This window comes from Formica exsecta, unplaced genomic scaffold (assembly GCF_003651465.1).
Source record: "Formica exsecta isolate Colony F162 unplaced genomic scaffold, ASM365146v1 scaffold181, whole genome shotgun sequence".
Taxonomy (NCBI): Eukaryota; Metazoa; Arthropoda; class Insecta; order Hymenoptera; family Formicidae; genus Formica; species Formica exsecta.
In genome coordinates this window covers 814895-822739 of record NW_021849121.1, presented here as the reverse complement: position 1 = coordinate 822739, position 7845 = coordinate 814895, and positions in this window count along the sequence as shown.

The window sequence follows — 7845 nt, the reverse complement described above, 5'->3', positions numbered from 1 at the left end:
TATATAAAAATTATTAGATTATATAATTATAATTTTAAAAATTTGATTTTTTGTCCCTATTAAAATTTTAGCGAAATAGGAAGAAGATTTATGTGTGCGTAGCTTATATTGTAAATTTATCATTTTTCTACGACATATTATTTTCTCAGTAAATTTTACTTTAGAGCGCCGAGTATAAATATATAAAGTAACAATTGTATAAGACGAGCGACATTTTCTCGCATCGTCAATCAAGGCTGCGACATAGAATAAACTTTAGTTCGAAACTGCCGAGGTCGTAATGGACTTTATGTCTGCGTTTCGACCTCGTTGACGATCGATAATTCAAACCGTATCGATAAGCGGAAGCGTCGCGCGCTAGAATGTAATGGCGGGATGACGTCACGTGTGTTTGCCGTGTGCTCTCGCGTTCAAGTAATAAAGTAAAAGGGCGTCACACAAATGCGATCTATAATCAGCGCATCCCGCACGTCGGTCACTTTTATAGCTGGGGGACAGTTTATTAGACAGGCAAAGCGGCTGCAACCCCCTCGGGCGACGGTTGGTATTTCCCGCTTGATCCTGCCATCGTGGAATTATTGAGAAGTTGGCAAGCCTGTCTACATAGATTCAGCATATAACCTCGTACCGTGACCCTCGTTAGGGGTTGAAAGTGCCGTATACATCCCGGGCGTTTCACGCGATTGCCGTTGTGGATTCTTTTGCTCATTTATCGCGAGGCGAGAAGAATAGAAAAAGGAAATTATGTTGACAATTCGCTCGTGTTCTCCTATCCTACAAACAAAATCAATTTTATAGTAAATAATCATGCTTTTTATTTTATATAATATTTTTTTTTTATATATTCTTGGAGAATTTTATATTCACACTTAAAAAAAAATATATTATTTAACTTCTCACACACACAAGGACTCACTTATACAATCTCTCTATTATTTGATTACAATATAATTTTAGAAGTGTCTATTTTATTATTCTTTTCTCATTTCATCTCACATTATGATTATTACTCTGTAATTAAACTATTTAAATCTGTTTAGTTACACAAATAAATCGTCGATAAAAGAAACGTGTAATAAGGAGCAAATGTTGATAGTTAGAGAATCAGTAGTCGAGTCCCAGTTTGCGCCACCCTTGGTCGTACTGGGCTGCGTGCCGGCACGTGCGCGGTGCGCCGAGGCGCGCGTGTTACACCTCCTGTCACAGACTCGTCCGTCGCGCCGCAGGACAACTTCCCTCCGTGGCCGTGGAAAAGATAGAGCCGATCGCAGAAGCCGCCGCGTTCGTCCGGTTCTCCGGCATCGTCAACGACCATCGAACACGCGACAATCAACGACAATCAACAAACTCCGCAAACCCCCTTTTGTCCTCGGAGGAGACTCTCTGTCATTGCTTCTCGCGCGAAAACCGCAAGCGAACGGACGGCCCGCACGTGTACACACGTGCGGAAGGAAGAGGCGAGCAGGCTCCTGACACTGTCGCGAGACGCGTGTATTCTGATAATACGCGACTCGCATTATCGCGCCGTCGTTATCGCACGACGAGCGAGGCGGACAGGAAGCGCGTTTTCTGTTTTCCGCGCCGATTGCAACGGAGCTGAGGTCGAGCGGGACCACCGATCGCGAAAGCACGACGGGCGAATCGATGCCGCGCCGTGAGTCGGAACCGGGAGCGCCGAGCAGCTAGCACGCGATCTTTTATCATCGTCCGGAGTCCCCCGCGACGCGCCGACGTGTCCGAGGGTGGAAGAGAGACGGCGAGGACCACGTCAGCCACAGCATTCTCGAGGACGGTCTCTAGGAGTCATCGCGCGACCAACCGGGACCACCTGGGTTTCTCTTGCAACAGGTACGGCTCGAATATGGTATACTATTTATCTATATCTTGTAAAGAACGGTTTTGATTGACCATCGTTAATTATCACGGTTGCCAATTAGCGATTGGTGATTAGCACGGTCGACCGATATACGAGTCGAGATTAATCCGTAATAATAATATGGATGAAATGCTCGTGATAATGAAGCTTCCTGTAAATATACTTCTCCTTTAACAGGTCGCTATAAGTCGCGTTTCAAGATCGATTCCGAGTTAACTTACTCGCATATATCGTGACTATGATACTAATCGTTTATATAATGGTCGACCGTAAAGATTAAAATTGTGTGGTACGATGTGTGTGTGTGTATGTGTGTGTGTGTGTGTGTGTTGTCTCTCTCTCTCTCTCTCTTTCACTCACTCACTCAGTCACTCACTCACTCACTCACTCACTCTCACTCTCACTTTTCCTTTCTCTTTCTCTCTCTCTCTCTCTCTCCCTCTCCCTCTCCCCCTCTCTCTCTCCCTCTCTCCCTCTCTCTCTCTCTCTCTCTCTCTCTCTCGATCCATTATTCATAGAATTAACACCGGTTTAGAGAATCACAATATTGTTTTTCAAATCACTTCTTATACTGTTGGAAAATGTGTTTTCTTGTTAAAAAATAGGCCGGTTAAAATTTTTGTGTTAAATATTTAACATATTCATGTGTTAATGTTTAACATGTTGTTGTGTGCGTGAAGACTGACAATATCTCTCGCCTCTCTTATTATGTTTGCATTCAAGAAGATAATTAACGCTGAATAATCTCGTTGGGAGGAAACAATAGCTTTTCGGTCGCAGCGTAGTAGTGTACGTTTTTGCGCGTGTTATTGAGTCTGGTAATTCATGTTCTAACAATATGATACTTATTGTTTCCGCATTTCAATCACGATTATTATCAACCATAATTAATTATTAAGCACTAATTATATATTATTGATATTATTTAAATATTGATTACTATCAACTTTTTGTAACGGAAATAATTATTCTTAAAATTTAAACTCTCGATTTGATCAACCGGTATTTGTTACTGAAAATTGAATGATATATTAAATCTTTTATAAATTTATGATAATTTATTAATTCATAATTTATAATTTATAATTATAATTTATAATTTATAATCATAATTTATAATTTATAATCATAATTTATAATTTATAATCATAATTTACAATTTATAATCATAATTTATAATTTATGATAAATTTATTACGATTTTTAATGATCAGCAAATTTCATAAAGATATTATCATGGATATTTTCACGTTATATCCATGTTTACATATTGGAATGTCTATCAATTTTATGCGACGAGTGTGTTTGCGTAAAAGAAAAAAGAATACGAAATTGACATTAACAGTTGGAAAATATTTGGTTATGCTTGCACCGCGAATAACTTCTTCGTTTCAATTTGATATTTTCACGTTATTTGCATTCATATATCTGTCACACCCATTTTCGCTTTATGCATCTTAGTAATATTCGCTAATTACGCGTATCGATTCCTCGGATATTTACAATGTTCTCGCGATTGTAATGAAGTAACGGACACGCTTCGTCTCGAATTAACTTTTTATTGGATATCTCTATTTCACACGTCGCTGTTTAACTAAGCTTTATTGTTAAAAAAAAAAGAGAAAAGAACGCGTTTTTCTTGAGTTTGCTCGAAATAACGAAGCGATTGCTCTTGTCCTTCGCTTGTTTCATTTTCTCACCGACTACATGCTTTGTAGTCTAAAATGTCAAGCCACGGATTAGCCTACTTTCCGCATTATTTCGGAGCTTTGGCGCTTCCGCACAAAGAATACGCGAAGTACGTTAATTGCATACGTATATGTAATTATCCCAGTTGTATAATAGCAATATGCTCTTGGAAAATATGGTAACGAGTAACTGTGCAAACGAATTTTTGCGAGGATAGCTTGAGCTAATATCGTGAGTAATTTCGCGTTGCGGCTGGAAATTGGATCGTTGATTATTTTCACATTGAACGAAGTTGGTTATCAAATGTGCGATAACGAAATATGCAATATGTCAATTGTTTTATGCAGGTTAATTTAATTTGTAACAAGGTATGCGAAATCTCTCAAAATTTGAATTTTGCTTTTCTATCTTTTGTTTGCAGGAAAATTGAGTAAAAAATTAAATATGTTCATTTTTTTTCTTCAATTTTTCTGTATATCAATAAAAGTAATTCACATAATCTATCTTTAAAAATATATTCAAAAAAGTCTTAAAGAGAGAAGTAAGAATTTTCAGAGATTTCATCAATTGTGTTGAAACTTTTTTGACTTTTTTAGTTAAGTAATATTTTTTCTTGCAAAATCTCCAAATAAAAGCACTAAAAGCATATTATTTCACACGAAATAAGAACTATTAAAAAAACATTAGCAAAATTGCTCATCAAATATCGACATAATTAAACTGACATGAGTCACTGTAAAATACTATGTGCACGCGATAAAGGGTGAAAAAAAGCAGACTATCACGCGACAACCGAAAATATGTACATATGTACGTATATATACGAGTATATATGTGTTCGTCAATGATTCTTGAATAATCTATTCTTTTATCGAATCATTTGTGGTTATCATAAAATTGAGAAAAAAAGAAATATGCAGGTATTCTCTTGTGTCAGTTCAAACTTTGTTGCAATAAAGTTCGAAAAATTTGCTGATTAGAATAATGTCTGTTGTTTTTTCCGCTCGTGTAATCGTGAAAATTTTTCAAACTGTCGTTACATGTTCGAATTGGTTTTATTACGCTATATTTTGATTTTACATTTACTCTTAGGGGCCTTAAAATTATTAAAATAACCGAGAAATTAATATTTTTAGAACAAAGTGTAAAGCAATAAGAAATAAATAAATGAATTAAAGAGCGATTAAATGTAAAAATAATATTTTATACGAACAAACAAAAATGAAAAAATAATAAAACCGATTATTTTCACATTAATATTACATAAAAATTTTTTTTCCATTATTTTAAACTTGCATTAATTTGATTGCTGTATTATATACGCATTGACAAATTTCAAAGCATACATTATATTTTTCTTAAATATCAGGCGTTTATTCTCTAAGATTGAGATCTTTTTCTCTCTCTTTCTGATTTATCCGACGTATAATACTCGACCTTTAACATTATTATATCTGACAAGATGGCCCAAATGGTATTTCTTAACATCTTATCCACCTTTTTCAAACTATGAAGAAAAAGAAAACTAAAGATGTTCCAAGTGAAAAAAATAAAGAGAGAAAGGGAGAGAGAATTATATTTTATTATTATATTATTCTATGCATATTATAGTAAATGACATTGATACACGAATTAAAGTGGAAAAAACATCTATGTGTATTTCAAATGATTATTTGATAAATTTATTGCATATAAGATGTGCCTCATGCCAAGTGAAAGCGAGGAAAATGTCAGTGGAACCTTTCGCCATTAACTAAAATAGTTAAACACAGAATGTCACGAATATTGTCACGAAAGAAAAAGCTTGTGAGTGGATCTTTATCTCGCAAATAGAGCTTGGAATTTTCCAGTGACTCAATAATTCAAACAGTTCGAAGTTCGAGCTGGAATTTTAAAGTCCTTAAATCTTTTTAAACTTGGAAGTATAATAGTTAGAATTTAAATTTATGTAAAATAACAAAGATAAATTTTTTAGGCAATGTGTTTTGTGAGAAGAAAATGAACAAAAATTGATTATTTTCTTATATAATTTTATAATTTTATAATTATATAATTGCTTAATTCTTTTTTATATCTGAACAGTCGCAGCTTCAGGTATCGTGAAACAATCAAGTAGTTGATTTTGTAAATAAATTTCCTAATAAATTGCGTGGAATTTAATGCGTATTGATTGTATAATGCAAGAAACTTAAATGAGATAATCGGAAAGATAGTTTGTAAAATGGAGAGTATCATTATTCTACTATTTCTATTTCGGTCAATTAATTAGAGATTAGCATATATGATAGATTTTTCTCAAAGTAAATGATGGCAGATAATTAGATCTTTAATTGGCTTTAAATTCTTGTGATATTGGATCTTTTTAGTAAGAGAAAATTTTTTCCGCGAGGTTAAATGTAGTCGATCTTTCTTTAATTAAAACACCGTAGAATCAACATCAACGATAATGTTAAGAATATTCGGATAGTCAAAGCTATTGAATAACGAGTACTATAGGCGACAATTTATACGCAGCTTGTGTTATAACAGCGGATCAATTCATGTATTAAAAATTAAATTCTTTTAAAGCATTTGTCGGAAGCAGTTTCTTTACCCGTAAAAAGCAGTAGAAGTTGCTGATATGTTGCTAACTTAATAAATTGCTTACAATTAATTTTTCTACAGTTGACAAAATGATTTTTCGGCATCGTGTCATTGAATTCTTTTTAACACGCGAGTGTTTTTAACACGATGCCCTTTAAAGATATCATCATTCGCCAGACAAATTTTAATTAACGATTTCAAAGCTTTATATTTCGCACGATAGTTAAATCGCATGTCTATTTCACTTAATTTTTTATAAAGTTATATCATATTTCCTAACATTCTGTAAAGTTACATTCAAGATTCGCATCTACATAATTAAAATAATCTGTATAATTAAAAATATAATAGTAAAGATACAAGAATTTAATAATAAAAAGCTAATAAATTGAAAGTGTAAATAAATGAAAAATAATGTAAGAATACATGTTTTTTTTGTTATTGTCATTGCAAAGATATGCTTGATAGTATAAATATATGTACTTTCTGATGGTTTTCAATAAATATCGAAAACGATCGTAACCTTACCGTGTAATTTCTATACATGCACTTTTATATAAATTAATGTATATGATGGAAGACAAATTATTAATCTCTCTTCCAGAGAGATTTTTTTTTTTATAATAAGTATGGATAGAGAGGAGGGATATAACCGGGATTAGGGGTTGTGGATGCCGCCATTTCGTTTCCAAAAAAAAAAAAAATTTTCCGAGGTTGCTTTGATAAATAGCCTCTGTTGAGCGGATAAAGAAAGACCACAATAGTCTACGTCCGCCGAAAGTGATTTATGTAAGCAGTGAGTCTCGCATCAATCTGCCGTAAATTTTCGATTAATCAGACAATAGAGATGAGCTACCGTGTGAAGCTGTTAGTCGTTATTTTCAATATAATTGCCATTATAGAAAATATTTTTATATCGTTATATCCACACACACATGTTAATCGAATATTGCCATGTAAGAATTGTGTGAATATATTATTTCTAAGAGTGTGTTAAGAAATTTTTACAATAATATTACGTTTTAACAAAACCGAAAGTTTCAACTTGTTCATATGTGCATGCCTTTTTTTTTAGCCGAAAATGAAAAGAATTTCTCTATTATAATAATATTCAATAAAATGCAACTTTTCTTTATAGAATTAATAAAAGTAAGTCATTTTAACTTGTTCATATGTGCATGCTTTTTTTTAGCCGAAAATGAAAAGAATTTCTCCATTATAATAATATTCAATAAAATGCATCTTTTCTTTATAGAATTAATAAAAGTAAGTCATTTTAATGTATAGTTCTTTTGATTGTAGGAATAATAATTAAAAGATACCAGCGAGTCTAAATTTTTTATTATACCTAATGATTATTTTATAAGTAATAAAAATAATTATAGGAAGAAAATGTAAATATAAATAGTAATATTTAATATTCAGTAATATTTACAGTAACATGCCTAATAAGGATAAAATACAAAAAAAAGAAATACGTGATTTGAAAATGTGTTTTTCTCTGTCTTTCTCTTTCTTTTTTTTCCACGTATGTATATATGTGTGTATAATATAGTGTAATAAATAAAATTTCTTTAAATTAGGGAAGAAATATTGTGGGATATATGTATCATATGTTAAATACTATCTAATATATATAAATATTTGTGCAAAACCTGATTTAGATTCTCTTACTCGTTTAAAAGTTATTTATTAAA